Source organism: Canis lupus, chromosome 17, assembly GCF_048164855.1.
Source record: "Canis lupus baileyi chromosome 17, mCanLup2.hap1, whole genome shotgun sequence".
NCBI lineage: Eukaryota > Metazoa > Chordata > Mammalia > Carnivora > Canidae > Canis > Canis lupus.
The window spans coordinates 13,164,447-13,182,341 of NC_132854.1; the positions used below are offsets into that span (position 1 = coordinate 13,164,447).

The window sequence follows — 17,895 nt, forward strand, 5'->3', positions numbered from 1 at the left end:
GGGCCACATCCTGGGTGTGATATTCCCCTAGAGACCCCCTAAGTCAATGCACTGCCACTGTATAACCCAGGCTTCAGGTCACCTTATTTTATTTTATTATTATTATTTTTTTGTGATTTTACTTATTTATGAGAGACACAGAGAGAGGCAGAGACACAGGCAGAAGGTGAAGCACGCTCCTTTTTTTTTTTTTTTTTTTTGGTGAAGCACGCTCCTTAAGGGAAGCCTGATGTGGGAATCGATCTCAGGACTCCAGGATCATGACTTGAGCTGAAGGCAGATGCTCAACCACTGAGCCACCCAGGTGCCCCTGGTCACCTTATTTTAACTTCTCTAAAATCTCCTTATCGCAAGCCTGATGTTTCTCCACCTACAGCACGGTAGCTGATGTTAATTGCCTGCAGAAGTTAATAACAGCATCACCTTACTTATCAATCCAGAGTCAACTTCAAAAAAAAAAAAAAAAAAAAGGAGACAGGATGCAATTCTCCAGGACTTAGGCTTAGTTGATCTACATGGTCTTCAGTAAAAATGTTATTTTTTAAAATGCTTGGGAGAAATATTTGCCAAACAGTAACCTATAGGTTCTAACATTTCAACTTATCCCCCTTAAAAACAAAACAGGGTGCTCTTTGCTCTAAGGGACAGTCATCCCTTGTTTGCTCGGCAGAAGCTCAAACGTTGCTGATAGAATGTTCGGGAATTGGGGGATGTAGCATGGCAATGGCACTCATTCATAGCAAAGATATAATTAGTGGTGAGTCATGACATACAATTCCCAAGATGTTAAAATTAGTGGATTCTGGGCACTTATTAGTATGAAAACCATGAATTGCCCATAGTGAGGAAAATGCAGAAGGAAGAAAAATTAAAACCGAGAAATATATAATTAGAAGCAAAACTGTTTTTAAAAAGTTATCTCTATTTTTTTTCAGCCTCTACTCCCACTTCAAACACAGTGGAATATTTTAACATTTCCCATGAACGTTTCTTAAATTAGAATATGGAAAGTATTAAACTAATGCATGTTTTTATTAAAGCAATGAATGCTGCTTTTAAAATAAAATTAGTCTTTGAAAGGACCCGGGAGTTCATTTTTCTTTTTAATTTAAAGGATAGGAACTGGCTACTTTACTTTGATTTAAAAAGAAATGATTATACTCTGTCCATCCCATGCTTTTATGTGGTTTTATTGCATTTGGGGCTCTATTTTTTTTTTTCTCAGCACAACAAAGAAATATCAAAAAGGATCCCAAAGCAAGAACTTTTGCATTCTTTCCATTAAAAAAAAAATTCTCAAGTTTTGGTTGCTTTTAAAAATTAACAATCTTTTCTCCTGACCCAAAACATGTGCTTTTCTCCTTGTTATTGTAAAATGAGGGGAGAGCAGACTCTGGGAGTAGCTGTTGTGTCCTCGGAAGGAAGCCAGAAGAATCACAGGTAGGATTTTGGTGCCAATAATTCACAGGAGCCCCGTGACCAGGTGGAAGGAGAAAGCACCGTTAAAGACTAACTAGGCCAACAGCATGAAGAGTACAAGCAAGAATAAAAATCCACCCCTGAAATATAAATGCTGACCTAATTTTGAGGCAGGTTGATCGTACAAATGTTGAATAATAACACCCAAGATATCACACAGTATCTATATTCAAGCGAGCCATGCTGAAAGCATTGGATGTGTTTAAGACCCAGAGAGAAAAAGATTAAATATTTAAAAACCAGATGATATTTATGTGTGCATTGATTCTGCTTCAGTTAATATGTAATGAATTGCTTTTATTTTCTTTTTAATTTTTTTTCTCTATTTATTTATGATAGTCACAGAGAGAGAGAGAGAGAGGCAGAGACACAGGCAGAGGGAGAAGCAGGCTCCATGCACCGGGAGCCCGACGTGGGATTCGATCCCGGGTCTCCAGGATCCCGCCCTGGGCCAAAGGCAGGTGCCAAATCACTGCGCCACCCAGGGATCCGCTTCTATTTTCTTTTAAAGATTGTATTCATTATTGGAGAAAGAGAGAGAGGGTACAAGCAAGGAGAGAGGCAGGCAAAAGGAAAGGGAGAAGGAGACTCCTGGCTGAGCAGGGAGCCCGATGCAGAACTCGATCCCAGGACCCAGGGATCACAGCCTGAGCTGAAGACAGACGCTTAACCGACTGAGCCACTCAGGTGCCCCTATGATGAATTGCTTTTAAAGGTTGGTGTGATTCGAATCAATACAGGTCCTTGTTCTAAGTGACTTAGGAGAATGGAAAAATAGAGGGCAGGTCTTTGCTGCCTCACGCACTCCATGGTATGGCAGAGGTTGTAGGGGAGGAGCAAACCATTGGGGTTGGGTTGACTCTGAACAGGGAAGCAGGGGAATCATTCTCGGATGTTGTCCCTTCTGGAGTGAGGAGCAGCAGAGGGCTAGTTTACTCGTGCATTCACTCATTGAGCATTCAGTCTACCTTTCATTATGGAAGATTTCAGCCACGCAGAAGTAGAGACAATACTATAATGAACTTCCATTGGCCGACTTCAGCATTTCCAACTCTTGACCAATCTTGCTTCATTTATAACCCACACCCCCCACCCAACACCCACCAATCCACACAATCAGGCATTGTTTCAAAGTGAATTCTAGATATCATATCATTTCATCCATAAATGTTTCAGCCTGCAGTGCATGCGTGTGTGACTATTTTTAGATATGATCACAGTACCACTACTTTCACTAATCATATTCATGTCCAAATTTCCCCAGTTGTCTCATTAATGCTTCTACATTTGGTTTGTTTGAAGCACGGTCCAAACAAGGTCTGCCCATCACATTTTGTCAACGTCTCTTAAATCTCCTTTAGTGTATAGGTTTTCCTGTGTTGTTGTTTTTACCTTTGCAATTTTTTTGTTGTTGAAGGAATCAGGTCATTTGCCTTATATAGTTTTCCACATCCTGGATTTTGCTGACAACATCCTTGTGGTATAAATATGTTCCTCTGACGCCAATATATCCTGTAACTGGTAGTTAGATTTAAAGACTTGATCCAGTTGAGTTCCATTTTTTTAAAGGAATACTTTATTTGTAGATATTGTGAACTTCCAACAGGAGGCAGATAATATCTGGTTGTCTCTTTTTATGTGGTTTGTACTCATAGATGATTCTTGCTTAAATTCCTTATTTCATTTGCAAACACTTGGACACTGGGTATTTTTAGAGGCAGTAATTAAATCATGGTTATGTATTGAAAGCAAGCTTTCATCTTTTAGACATACACACTGAAATATTTACAGATATTCCAGTTCTATCATTCCTTCTTTATTTGTAGAAGCCGAAATGTTCTAGAATGAGAAATGTCTAGAGGAATACAGGTCAGGTTGGAAAGGCAAACCAAAGGAGTCATTCTTTCCTCCTACTAGGTTTTGAAACAATTAGTTAATTCTCCAGGACTCCTTAGGACTAGTGAGTTGGGTTTTTTTAATGGCTGCAATATGGACGAAGGAATTTTAACATATCTGACGTGTGGTGTGGTCTCTTTTATCCAAAAGCTTTAGGACACAGCCACCAGAACTAATACTCAACTCTCAGAGCAACCTCTGATTAAAGAAACAAGGGTGAAGAATAATGGAGTGACAAGAAAAGGGACAGGAAGAAAGGATTTTTAAATGTGACATCAGGACACGGGTGGCTCAGTGGTTGAACATCTGCCTTCGGCTCAGGTCATGATCCCGGGGTCCTGGGATCAAGTCCCACATCAGGTTCCCTGAAGGGAGCCTGCTTCTTCCTCTGCCTATGTCTCTGCCTCTCTCTCTGTGTCTCCTATGAATAAATCAATAAAATCTTAAAAAAAAAAAATAAAATGTGGCATCATGAGGAAATGCATTAGGGAAAAGCAAGAGGCTTCAGAATGAGAAAATATCATGTTCACTTTCCCAAGGATCTTCTGCAGTGTGGCCGGAAGCCCAGGCAGCACGAGAAAAAGTGATGTGAACTTTGATCCCAGCTGCCACAGGCTCCCGCTGGACTGGATCTTCTCACATGAAGATCTTTCCCCCTACTTTATTCCAGTGGCCACATGTGATAAGAGAACTGAGCCCCACAGCTCCTAAGTCTCTCTGCTAAAAGGTGGTGGTGGGGTTGCTGAGGAGGAAGGAGGTGGACCCCCATCCTGCCATTCGATGTATATAATGAGCATGAATAATAAGGCAATGGTGAATGTTCTTGGCTGATTTTCTTTATCTTTCATGATTTTATTTATTCATGAGAGACACAGAGAGAGGAGCAGAGACACAGGCAGAAGGAGAGGCAGGCTCTGCAGGGATCCTGATGCAGGACTCGAACCTGGAACCCTGGGATCACGACCTGAGCCAAAAGCAGATGCTCAATCTCTGAGCCACCCAGGTGCCCCTTGGCTGATTTTTCTATCACCAGGTACCCCAACAACTGTGATAACTCACCTGGAGCAAGTCATTAACATTCTCTCTTTCCAGCCAGGGTCACAGAACCTCTCGGCCTCCCACCCTCGGAGTCAAAGCCAGGGGGGCACCTGCTCCAGCCCAGCACCACATGCACAGCTCTTGAAACCTGTGCACCCAGGGGCCTCAAGAAGCCAGCCTAAAGGCCGCTGCAGAAAGATGAGCAGACTCTTTGTAAGGGGATAATTAATTAGTCCTGAAACCTTGTAGCAAATGGGGTACATTAATAATTCATAGGTAGCCGCTCACAACTTCCCCCTCCACCTCCTGGAAGATAGGCTTCTTGTGTTTTTAGCTTCTTGGGGGAGCCCCTAGTTCAGCAGTTATTAGGGAGAGCTGGGCAGTAGCCCTGAGCCTGGCCGTGGGAAAAGTGCAGAAATCATACATGGCCCATTGGGATTGGACTGGCCTCTTTGATCCCACAAGACAAGCAGGCAGGAAATTGAAGATTCACAAAATACCAAAATGAAGAAAATCTGAGAAAGAGGGAATTGTGGGCAACAGGGGTGTTTTTCCCTTCCCTACAGATGGTAGAGACAGAGACAGCAGAAGAACGGAAGGAAATCTAGGCCAGAAGAAGCTATGCTAATAACTAATAGCAACACCTATATTTTTATAAAGACACCTTTACCATTTCCAGAGTGCATTATCCTATTTGATCCTCAAAACATCTCCTTAGGGGAGGTATAAATTCACCTTTTTTTCAGACCTATTTGTTCACCAAAATATTTATTGTATGCAGGCACTGGATGGATTTCAGGAAATGTGGATATCAGATGCTGTGTCCCAGGGTTTAGGTGTTTTTCTTACAGTTTCTGGCTGTACAAGCCTGAGCTACACAAATAACTAAATGACGGTGGCTAAGGTTGTTGCTACTTGTGGATACACTGGTTATAAATAATGTACATGTACTCATGATCATAGCAGCGTTATTCATGGTACTCAACAAGTAGAAGCAACCCAGGTACCCACTGACAGATGAATGGATAAACACAATGTGGCCCATCCCTATAGTGGAGCATTATTCAACCTTGAAAAAGAAGGCCATCCTGTCACCTGCTACAACATGGATGAAACTTGAGGACGTTATGTTCAGTGAAATAAGCCAGTCACAAAAAGACCAATAATGTTATGATTCTACTCACACAAGAGATCTAAAGTAGTCCAGCTCATAGAGACAGAAAGTAGAATGGGGGTTGCCAAGGGCTGGGGTGTGGAGGGAGGAAGAATGGGGAGCTATCATCTAATGGGTACAAGAGTTTCAGTTTGGGAAGCTAACTAAGTCTTGGAGATGGGCTGTAACAATGTAAATATACTTCCTACTGAACCATATGCTTAAAAACAGTTATAATCGGGATGCCCAGGCAGCTCAGTCAGTTGAGCATCCAACTCTTGATTTTGGCTCAGGTCATGATCTCAGGGATGTGAGATTGAGCCCCAAGGCCCAAGGGTCCACGGGGAGTCTGCTTGTCCCTCTCCCTCTGCTCCCCCTCCCGCCCTGCTCACTCATGGAGCAACTCACTCTCTCTCAAATAAATAAACAAACAAATAAAATCTTTAAGAATAGTTACAATAGTACATTTTATGTCTTGTGCATTTTACTATAGTTAAAACAATAATATGCACAATTCATACAACTGAGAGAAAGAGAGTTGTCTGAATGATCATACTTCGAATGATGACAGTGGGCTGGAGCTGTAACTGTTTATACTAATGTATCCTACCTGTTATCATTTATTATCAATTCTCCTAGGATCTTGAGATGCCGCAGTGGCTTCCTGAATAATCACCGTGTATCCCACCCTCATCAGCACTCTGCAGTGGTGTGGGAACCCCACAGCACCCCGATGCAATAGCCATCATGGTTGTTCACCATGGTGTACAGAGGTGGGGGACAGAAGGAGGAGAGGCCTGAAACCAGCTGAGTCTGGCTCCAGACTCCTGGCACTTAACCAATAAACATACTGCCTCTCTTAAGATTAAAATAACTCTTTTAAAAAAATTATTTATTTATTCATGAGAGACATACAGAGAGAGGCAGAGACACAGGCAGAGGCTCCTTGCAGGGAGCTCGATGAGGGACCGGATCCCAGACATGGGATCCCGACCTGAGCCAAAGGCAGATGCTCAACCACTGAGCCACCCAGGCATCCCTAAAATGACTCTTTCTTAAAAAAAAGATTTATTAGCTATTTGAGAGGGTGGGAGGAGAGTGCGTATGCAGGGAGCCAGAGGGACAGAGGGAGAGGAAGAGAGAATCTCAAGCAGACTCAGCACTGATCACGGAGCCTGATGTGGGACTCAGTCTCTAGACCTTGAGATTATGACCTGAGCTGGAATCAAGAGTCAGGCATTTAACCAGTGAGTCACCCAGGCACTCAAGACTAAAATAATTCTCACCTTAAGATATTAACTAATGATAGTAGTACATGAGTACTATGGATAAATAAATAAATGAACATTATTAAGTGCATGTACCTGGACTTTACTGATAGGGTGTCCACCAGAAAAATTTGGAGTCTAAAACTTATATCTGGGGCATACATACACTTAAACTAAGGCCTTGTTTAACCGGGTATCCTGTATTTCTATTTGCTACATCTAGCAGCTTTATCTCTACTAGACCATCAGACCCTCCAAAGCCAGGATCCTCACTACCTAGTGCAGTAGTTGGCACATTGCATTGGTCTTCAATAAAATTTTGCTAATTAAGATCAGGAAAATATGGGATCCCTGGGTGGCTCAGCGGTTAAGCATCTGCCTTCTGCTCAGCACATGATCCTGGAGACCCTGGATCGAGTCCCACATCCAGTTCCCTGCATGGAGCCTGCTTCTCCCTCTGCCTGTGTCTCTGCTTCTCTCTCTGTGTCTCTCATGAATAAATAAATAAAATCTTAAAAAAAAAAAAAGATTGGCAAAATATTGGTCATAATTGAATCTAGGGGGCTGGATCAGCTACATAATTTACAGGGCCCAGTGCAAAATGAAAATGCAGGCCTCCTTCATAGAAATTATGAAGAATTCCCAGACAGCAATAGCAAAGCATTAAACCAAACCTGGGGTCCTCTGAACACAGAGCCCTGTGTGCACAGGTCCTACACACCCATGAAGCTGGCCCTGCAGCAGAGTGAATACACAGGGATCCATTCTACTGTTTTCTCTACTTTGGTATATTTAAAATGTTTTCCATTTATTCGGGGTGCCTAGATGGCTCAGTTGGTTGAGCATCAACTTTTGGTTTTGGCTCAGGTCATGATCTCAGGGTCATGGGATGGAGCCTTGTGTTGGACTCAGTGCTCAGGGGGGAGTCTGCTTAAGATTCTTTCTCTCCCTCTGCCCCTCTACTCTCCCACCCCACACTCGTCCGCGCATGTACCTTCTCTCTAAAATAAATAAATAAATCTTTAAAAAAAGAAATAAAATGATTTTAAAGTTTGTTGGTTGCCTAGATTTTCCTTGGTAGGCAATGGCATATAATGATGGTTCTCAAAGTGTAATCCCCAGGCTAGTGTTACCGGCGTCACCGGCAAACTTGTTAAAAATGCAAATGTCTGAGTCAGCCTCAGGCCCTTCTAGATCAGAGGCTCTGGAGGGTGGGACCCAGCAGGCTGTTATATCAAGTCCTCCAGGGGCTTCTGCTGCTGCAGTTTGAAAGCTGCTGGTATATATGTTGCCCAAGGCCATACATTTAGGTATTAGCAGAACCAGGCCTCAAGCCCAGGAGTCAGGCTGTGAGCGCAAATTTTGTCCATGATTCTGTGCAATCATGGGAGAGAAGGTAGAGCCAGAGAAGCAATTACCCAGCAAAAGTCTGTGGTGTGGACTAACCTGATCTCACTCCTCACTGAACAAACCAAGCCCTTCAGCCCCCGCGGATCACTGTACAGGTATATCTGCTAAAAGGTACAACCCTGAGGGCCCTCAACAAGCCACTATCAGTGTAGACCGTTTCTTTAAGACATCACTGAATCACACAGCCTAGCACACGCACGGATGGTCAGAAGGATAGCTGGGTCATTCCACATCACATTAACCTTTGTTAAAATTCACTGGGCTAAACTGTGTTCCCCAAAAGATATGTCAAATTCCTATCCTCAGGGCCCAGTGAAAATGAGGTCATAGGATGAGGCCCTAATCTAATAGGGCTGGTATCCTTGAAAGAGGAAGAAGAGACCCGGGAGAGTTCCCTTTCTCTCCAGGTGCATGCAGAGAAAAGGCCACGTGAGGACACAGCAAGAAGGTGGCCATCTGCAAGCCAGGAAAAGAGGTCTTGCCAGAAACCAACCCTGATAACACCTTGACTTTGGACCTGGAGCTCTGGAGCTGTGAGAAAATAAACTTCTGTTGCTTAAGCCATCCAGTCTGTGGTATTTTGTTATGCTCACCCTTGCAGACATTAAAAAAAAAAAAGAAAAAAAAAGCCATATGAAGATGAAGGCAGAGATCTGAGCGATACATTTATGGGCACAGTCCACAGGACTAAAATCCTTTAGAGTTAGAGCCAAGCTAACAAAGTGCCAAGTCAAATATGTTATAGCCTGCTACCTTGACAAATATTCCTTCATAATAATCTTTTTTTTTTTAATTTTTATTTATTTATGATAGTCACACAGAGAGAGAGAGAGAGGCAGAGACACAGGCAGAGGGAGAAGCAGGCTCCATGCACCGGGAGCCCGACGTGGGACTCGATCCCGGGTCTCCAGGATCGCGCCCTGGGCCAAAGGCAGGCGCCAAACCGCTGCGCCACCCAGGGTTCCCCTCCTTCATAATAATCTGAAGGCCAGGTTCTAATAAAAGATTCTTGGACTCCCCAGAATATTCCAGACGCTTGGAGGAATAGCCAACTAACTAAAGATACCTCTGCTTGTTAAGAGCTAATTTCTCTCTGGAGAACCTAAAAATGATGATGGATAACTAGCAACAATAAGAATCAGAGGGGCCAAAGGTAGCATTACTTTACTGCTTTCCCTCCATAGAAATAAAGGCCGTGCGATTTTCCCTGAAGTGAGGCACAGCGAAAAATTTCTAGTTTCCAATTTAACAAAGGGTTGTGAAGCCCTTTTTAAAATGATTTAATTATTCCTCTAGGTCAGATTCCCTCTTTCAAAATAATTAGATTATGGTGATACACTGAAACTAGCTTTTTCAATAACATTTTTATTTTGTAAGTTTTAATAGAATTCAAATGTTTATTACTACCTATTTTTATAATCTAGCTCATTCACCCTATTTATTTATTTATTTATTTATTTATTTATTTATTTATTTATTCATTTACTTATTTATTTCTTTATATTTTATTTTTTTTTGTTTTTTTTTTGTTTTGTTTTTTTATTTCTTTATATTTTAAAAATATTTATTTATTCATGAGAGACATAGAAAGAGAGGCAGAGACACAGGCAGAGGGAGAAGCATGCAGGGAGCTCGATGTGGGACTCAATCCCCGGTCTCCAGGATCAGGCTCACCCCGGCTGCCCCTCATTCACCCAATTTAAATGAAAATGTGAGTAGGCTAATCAGTAGTTAGGGGGCCTTTTAGGAACTTTCAGTGTTTGGGGAATACTTTAACAAATATTTATATTAGAATCATTTTCTGGGGGCCCCTGGGTGGCACAGTCGGTTAAGTGTCCCAGTGTTGGTTTCGGCTCAGGTCATGATCTCAGGGTCGTGAGATCAAGCCCCATGTTGGGCTCCAGGCTCAGCACAAACTCTTCTAAAGTTTCTCCCTTTCCCTCTGCTTCTGCTCCTCCCCTTGCTCACTGGCTCTGTCTCTAAAATAAATACTTTTTAAAAAGAATCCTTTTCTGTTCAGCATATACTTATATAAATAAGTGGAGGACAGAGAAGTAAGCCAGAATTTCCTTTTACTTTGAATTAATAACCTATAGATGTTACATAAAATCTAATAATTTTGACATGCAGAATAGTGAAAGAATAAACTTCCCCAAGGAATGATATTAGAAATTTGGAACACGTCACTGGTGTTTGTTAAATATTACTTTTACTGACTGCGTTTATGTTACCTAAGTGAACTCAGTATTTGGCTTGTATTTGTTTGCATGAGTCGTGGCCTGGCTAAACCTCACCATCTTTCAGGACTGCCCGTGACACATAATAGTAGTAACTGAATGGTAGACAACTGTCCTTTAAAAAAAAAAAAAAATGTTATTCAGCATGGGTCACTTCATTAGCACTGTGTATCTTTTTTTTTTTTTTTTTTCTCATTTTGCTCATTTTGCCCTGAAGGGCAAAGGATGTGCCCTGGGAAGTGACAGCTTTATGAACTATAGAGAAGAAGGAGAAATGCAACCCAATGATCGTCAACTGCCCCTACTTTTAGAAAAGAAATTTCTTGGAAAGGCTGGACAGGGCCATTTTTGACCGTTTGTTATAATATGAAGGATGAAAGAAGTCCAAGTGACCATTTCCCATCTTTTATATAATTTACAGGAACAGCCCTTTTGTGAGACAACATTGAAACATTTCCAAAAGAGAGACAAGGTAAGGTCATTGGCATAGTCTGAAATAAACTTAGGGAGAGGTGGGAGTGGAGTGGAGGGAGCTCTCCCCAGCAGTTTGGATGTACATTGCACATCATCTTGGTACTTTATCAGCATCCAGGATCTTGAATCTGACACTCCATCTTATATATATTAAAGCACAATCCTGTCATGTCCCACAGTTGGTCACATTGATGTTGATTAAATTTAGAAGAGACAAATAATATATAACACAGAATGCCCATTTACTAGTTTCTGATGATAACCAGAGTGATCGATCTATTTGCATCCCATTGCTCATGCCCCTGAAAAGTCATACCAACCCGGTACTCATTTCCAGGCATTTAGGTTCTCAGAAAGCCCAAATCAACAACCAGAAGGTTGCCTGGTGAGCAGAGAATTAGAGCCAAGAGCAGTGGATGTTTTTTGAGTGTGACTCCATTCACATTATGGTAAGACCCAGAGCAGATGCCTCCTGACCAGAATGCTACTGTCCTCTAGAACCAATATTTAGTAGGTTTTGAAATTCCTTTTTATCTTTTATCATGGCGCACCATCATGCCCAGAATGGACTCATATCTACTTGAGATTCAATATACTTACATGAAGTCAAGGCTTTACAGCTGTATCACATAAAGCAAAATCATATATAGTTAGTTAGTTATATTTGACTCTTCCAAATTTATCCTGGGTAATCACAGATGGAGCAGACAACTCCAAGAAGACATTAAAATGAATGCAACCTTAAATACTTAAATACTTAAGACCCAGAACTTCCGTTGATGGACTGTAATGGATCAGTTTATTCCAAGGAAGGCAAGGAGTCCTCTGATTGACAGCTTATATGTACACAGGCCAGCTCTTTTGCAAAAGGATGAAAATTGTTGGGAGAGGGGAAGGAACCAGAAATCTTGAGAAGATCAGATCAAAGGAAAGCTTAGAGACAAGAAGGGGAGATGGGCAGATATCCATATTGGAAGCAGCAGAAGTGGACACAAAAGCAGTGATAATTAGAATACATCACAGAAGGGAGACAGTGGCAATGGGGAGACCAAAAGAGGAGCCTCGACATCCAGGAACAAGGGACACACCCGACCCCTGCAAGTCCCAAACCATGTGGTACCTCTAGGACACGTCACAGGAGAAAACTTACATTGTTTTATTTGTCCTCTATGTGCTCTCATTTATTTTGTGTTTAAGCATTCTTAATAATTCTTTTAAAGATTTTATTTATTTACTCATGAGAGACAGAGAGGCAGAGACACAGGCAGAGGGAGAAGCAGGCAGGGAGCACGATGTGGGACTTGACCACAGGGACCCCAGGATCACCCCTTGAGCTGAAGGTAGACACTCAACCTCTGAGCCACCTAGGTGTCCCCCAGTGTGAATGTACTTAACAAAACCAAACTGTACACTGAGAAATGGTTAAAATGATAAATTGTTATATATATATATATATATATATATATATATATATAATTTTTTGAGAGAGACAGCAGGGGAGGGACAGGGGAGAGAGAGAGAGACTCTTAAGAAAGATCCAAAAAAAAAAAAAAAAGAAAGATCCATGCCCAGCACAGAGCCCAATGTGGGCCCATCTCACGACCCTGAGACCATGTCCTGAGCCCAAATCCAGTCAGAGGCTCAACCAACTGAGCCACCCAGGCTCCCTATTATGTATATTTTATTCCACATTCCTAGCGATTTTACTCTTTACTTGATTACTGTTTCACATGGTAATGTTTTGTGGGTTTTTAAAAAAGATTTTATTCATTCATTCATCCATCCATTCATTCATTCGAGAAAGAGCTTGCAGATATGGGGTGGGGGGGGCGGGGGGAGCAGGGAGGAGAGAGGGACAAGCAAACTCCCTGCATGTGTGAAGCCCAATGCAGACTCGATCCCGTGACTCTGAGATCGTGACCTGAGCCGAAACCAAAGTTGGACACCCAACCAACTGAACCACCCAGGTGCCCCGTCATAGGGTAATGTTTTTTCAATAGGATAGTTTGAGTAGGACAACCTTGACAGAACTCCCCTTCACACGTCTGAAGGAAAGTTCTTGCTTGTTCCCAGAAACAAACCTTCTTTTTATGTTGTCGTCTCTTAAGCTCCTACATGTGGCAAGCAATACCCATTCTAGACCAAATGGTGACTGGCCCTGCTGCACATTCTGTCTGCTGTGAATCACCTCATAGCTCACACTGTGGGAGAAGCATCAGTGCTCGGCCCATGCCTCCTTGGCAGGAGCCATCTGTGAAAATGCTGGCCTGGCTTCCAACTGTCAGCACCTGCAACTCCACCAGGAAGCTCTCTGGCTGCAGCAACTGGCTGTGGCTGTGCGGGGCTGGAGGGACGTGTCAGCGAGGGCATGTCCCCAGAAAGCAGCCCTCCGTGGTGAAGCCAGTGGATGAATTTTCCAGCCCTCTCGCCTCTGGGTGGGATAACTGTAGTGCATCTCTGTGCTGTACCCAGCAGGCTTGCGCCCCAGTTACCCACAGTGATAACTGGTTTTAAAAAAAGTACTTTTGGGGGCGCCTGGGTGGCTCAGTTGATTAAGAGACTGACTCTTGACTTTGGCCCAGGTCATGATCTCAGGGTCTGGGATCAAGCCCCACATTGGGCTCTGCCCTCAGCGGGGAGTCTGCTTGTCCCTCTGCCCCTCCCCCTGCTCGTACTCTCTCTCTCTCTCAAATAAATAAAATCTTTAAGATAAAGAAGCTTTTTTGATTGGCTTCTTTCTCTTTCCTGCCTCACTTTGCTACTCCTTGCCCACCCAGTATTTCTTGTAACTATCTCCCAAACAAACTTCTTGCACTGATCTTTGTCTAAGGAAGGGCCTTTGACACACTCAGTCTACAACTTTCTAACAGTGACACTAGACTCCAAATGAAAATGTCTTCAGGGATGCCTAGGTGGCTCAGCGGTTGAGCGTCTGCCTTTGGCCAGGGCATGATCCCAGAGTACTGGGATCAAGTCCCGCATTGGGCTCTCTGAATGGAGCCTGCTTCTCCTCCCTCTGCCTATGTCTCCATCTCTTGTGAATAAATAAATAAAATATTAAAAAAAAAAGAAAATGTCTTCAAAGAGGCTGTAAAGGGCTGAATTGTGCCCACCAACACTGAGATGTTGGAGCTCTAACCCCCAGAACCTCAGAATGTAACTGTATTTGGAGATGAATTTTTAAAGAGGTAATTAAGTTAAAAGAGGTCATTGGATGGGTGGGCTCTGTTCCAATAGGACATGACTGATGTCCTGATAAGAGGAGGAAATTTTGGGATCCCTGGGTGGCGCAGTGGTTTGGCGCCTGCCTTTAGCCCAGGGCGCGATCCTGGAGACCCGGGATCGAGTCCAACGTCGGGCTCCCGGTGCATGGAGCCTGCTTCTCCCTCTGCCTGTGTCTCTGCCTCTCTCTCTCTCTCTCTCTCTCTCTCTCTCTCTGTGACATTCATAAATAAATAAAAATTTTTTTTAAATGTTTAAAAAAAAAAAAGAGGAGGAAATTTTAACTTAGACATGCCCAGGCACAGAGGGAGGCCACATGTGGACACAGAAGGAAGATGGCTTTCAACAAGCCAAGAAGAGAGGACTCAGAAGAAAACAACCCTGGGATGCCTGGGTGGCTCAGTAGTTGAGTGTCTGCCTTTGGACTCTGGGATCAAGTCCCATGTCAGGCTCCCTGCATGGAGCCTGCTTCTCCCTCTGCCTGTGTCTCTGCCTCTCTCTCTCTGTGTCTCTCATGAATGGATAAATAAAATCTTTAAAAAATAAAATAAAATAAAGAAGAAACCAACCCTGCTGATCCCTTGATCTTGGACTTCGGCCTTCAGAAGTGTGAGAACATAAATTTGTGTTGTGTAAGCCACCTCGTCCGTGGTACTTTGTTATGGTAGCCCCAGCAAAGTGATACAGGAGCCTACACTTTCTAGTACCAATGCATCCCATGTTTGGACTCCTCTAGGGGTGAAAAGGTTCCTCTCCATATGGAGTGAAATATTCCTCCTAAAACTACTTTTACTTCTGCTTGTTAGAGCAACCTGGAAGAAATCGGATTTGACTCTTGTGTGAAAATGCTCAATTATTGACCTAACCAAAGAACTTTAAAGCTAGATAGTACCTGAAAAGCTGCACTAGGGAGGCTCATCAGAGGCTCACATCCTACTGTTGGTGCACAAAGACAGGAGAGTGAGACTCGTGGTTTTTATTGAACCATCGAAGTATTGAGAGGAAGCTGCTGACACTTAACCATCTGTCTAAAAAAAAAGATAGAATTTTGGTTTCTGACCTACTGTAACCTGGTCCTTTGATAGAGTGATTGGAAGGATTAAGTTTTTTTTTTTTAAGATTTTATTTATTTATTCATGAGAGACACAGAGAGAGAGAGAGAGAGAGAGGCAGAGACACGGGCAGAGGGAGAAGCAGGCTCCATGCAAGGAGCCCAACGTGGGATTCGATCCCAGGAACCCGGAGTCACGCCCTGGGTTGAAGGCAGGTGCTAAACCGCTGCGCCACCCAGGGATCCCGGAAGGATTAAGTATTAAGAAGTAGTTTTTTTTTTTTTTTTTTAGTATTAAGAAGTATTGACCTTGTCCCTCACTTGGGGTTTCTCGGGAAGTCGAAGCCAAGATGGTGTTGAAGAGTGCCAGTAATGCATTGGGGGAAGGTGGGAGCCATGCCTGAGAGATAAGAGATAAGGGGGAGAAATGAGCTCTGAGGCTGGGGAAGCCTTCAGACCCCAATGCTAAGCTGACCACTGGGAAAGGAGTGGCGACCCAGCAGGACTGTGCACAGAGCTCAGAACACGCTGCAGGCTCAGAGCCTTGCCCAATCCAGCCAGGAGCTCAAAGGTTGTACATGAGACGGGTCCTGCTCTAGGCAGAAATGGCAGGGCATCTGGCTCCCAGTGAGGTCAGTCATGGGCTGGAAGCTCACCAGGCAGAGTGGCCTCAGTCAGAAAGCTGAGCCGAGCCTACAGATGCTGTAGCTTGAGGCTCTAGTCACCTGCATTCCCTGCTGCTAGAAGGCCAGTCATCCTTGAAGGGAGATGCCGGCTGTATAGCCCGTGGCTGCCACATAGGGCCACACTCTGGGCTCTTGTGGTCCCTCCTGAAATAGGGTCTTAGAGTCTTAACATAACATTTGGGTGTGATGCAAAGGAGAGCAAGCCATTACTTGCTTCACCTGCTCTCCACACATCTGGTGATCTGGCTTGAGACTTTGTTGGATTTTCTAGGTTTCATCACTGAGACCCCACAGACCCAAGCTTCCCTCTGTCCTTTTCCTGTAGTTGATTTCAGTACCCCAGTGTAGGCATTTCATATGCTGGCCAAGACTCCTAAATCATGACCAACTGGCCCCTGATGCACATGTCATAATTTTTACTCAGAGCTGAAACCCTTTATTTTTATTTGTAAAAAAACAAGAATTTCACAAGTACTAAATCCTTTCTGTTCCAAGGTTAAGAGAGTAGGCACAGATCTTCAGTTCAGTAGAGATAGATTAGTGAGGACTTAGTAAATTATTATAAATGTGGTAGTAAATCAAGCCCTGCTCCAATCATTAGCTTGATTTTTTTATGAGCTTGATTTCAACTATAAGCTCAAAGAGAAGAAACAGTTTCTCAATCAAAAATTCTAACAAACCAAGCTTCATATAATAAATATTTAAATTCCAAATTACAAGTGAATATTCCTTAGAACTACTAAAAATAACCCCTTAGTTTATAAGAAAGCCCTTCATCATTCTTTTTTTTTTTTTTTAAGATTTATTTATTTGAGAAAGAGAAATTGGGGGGAGGGACAGAGGAAGAGGGAGAGAGAGTCTTAAGCAGACTCTGCACTGAGCACAGAGCCTGACATGGGCCTTGCTCTCATGACCCTGAAATCATGACCTGAGCCAAAACCAAGAGTTGGACATTTATTCATTTGTAACACCCAGGTGCCCCAGCCCTTTGTCATCTTAACAAAGAATTTAGAAACACGATGTTAAGGTAACAAGATACATAATAAATACATATTTAACTTAGGTTTTATGGTACAGGCTTGTAAAGATTTGGTAACTTTTCCTTGTTTATTTAAAGAGACTACTGGCTGGCTGACTGCTTATCATCTCAATCTGTATCAGCTGCCCCATTCTTATAATTTTTTAAAAATTAGGGGAACCTGGCTGGCTTAGTCAGTGGAACATGTGACTTTTAGTCTTAGTGTTGTGAGTCCGAGCCCCATGTTGAATGTAGAGATTACTTAAAAATAAAAAAATTTTTTTAAAGATTTTATTTATTTGAGAGAGAGAAGACAAGTCATGGGGAATGGCAGAAGGAGAGAGAGAAGCAGACTCCCCACTGAGCAGAGAGCCCTACTCAAGGCTTGATTGATCCCAGGACCCTACTACGATCATAACCTGAGCCAAAGGCAGATGCTTAGCCAGTTGAGCTACCCAGGTGCCCTTAAAAACAAAATCTTAAAAAAAAAAAAAAATTAAACTGCCAAGAGGGCCTATAGTTTCTGACTTCCATTATAATCTCTTATGAAGGAAAAAATATGGGTCTTATAATTTTGTGTCTCCACATGACCAATAACACTAGTTGGATCTCTGTTCAATGTCATCCTGGCGTTGAGCTGAAATCCATGCATTGTTTGAGCGGACTGTATCTTTATAGTTTCTGAATCGAGTGAATGATATCTGGGAAGCGGTCACTGTGAAAAGGTATATTCATTTCCTCTCATCTGCTCTTTGTTATTACCCTGGTTTACAAGGGATTTGGCAAAAGCAAACCTGATCTTTTATTTTTGTTTTAATCTCACTTATCTAACTCAATTTCATTCCCACACTTACCCTTACATATGTCATTTACTCTTTGTTGTCTAAACCTTCTCCTACTCAGTATCAGTAACTGTCTTTGAAGTGAGTTCTCTCTGCTGTTTTGTATCTTTCCACTTTTTTC

General features: G+C 42.7%; 1 long non-coding RNA gene across 7 annotated transcripts in view; it reads left to right on the top strand.

The window, feature by feature from the left end:
- Nucleotides 1–17,895, top strand: part of LOC140607911 (uncharacterized) — a 66,944-nt gene that overhangs the window by 29,550 nt on the left and 19,499 nt on the right. For 3 of the 7 annotated variants that reach the window (XR_012009826.1, XR_012009831.1, XR_012009827.1), the window contains 2 exons: nucleotides 1,819–1,936; nucleotides 3,526–4,459. This is a non-coding gene — a long non-coding RNA (uncharacterized lncRNA). The other 4 variants (XR_012009830.1, XR_012009829.1, XR_012009828.1 and 1 more) reach the window with 4 other exon arrangements.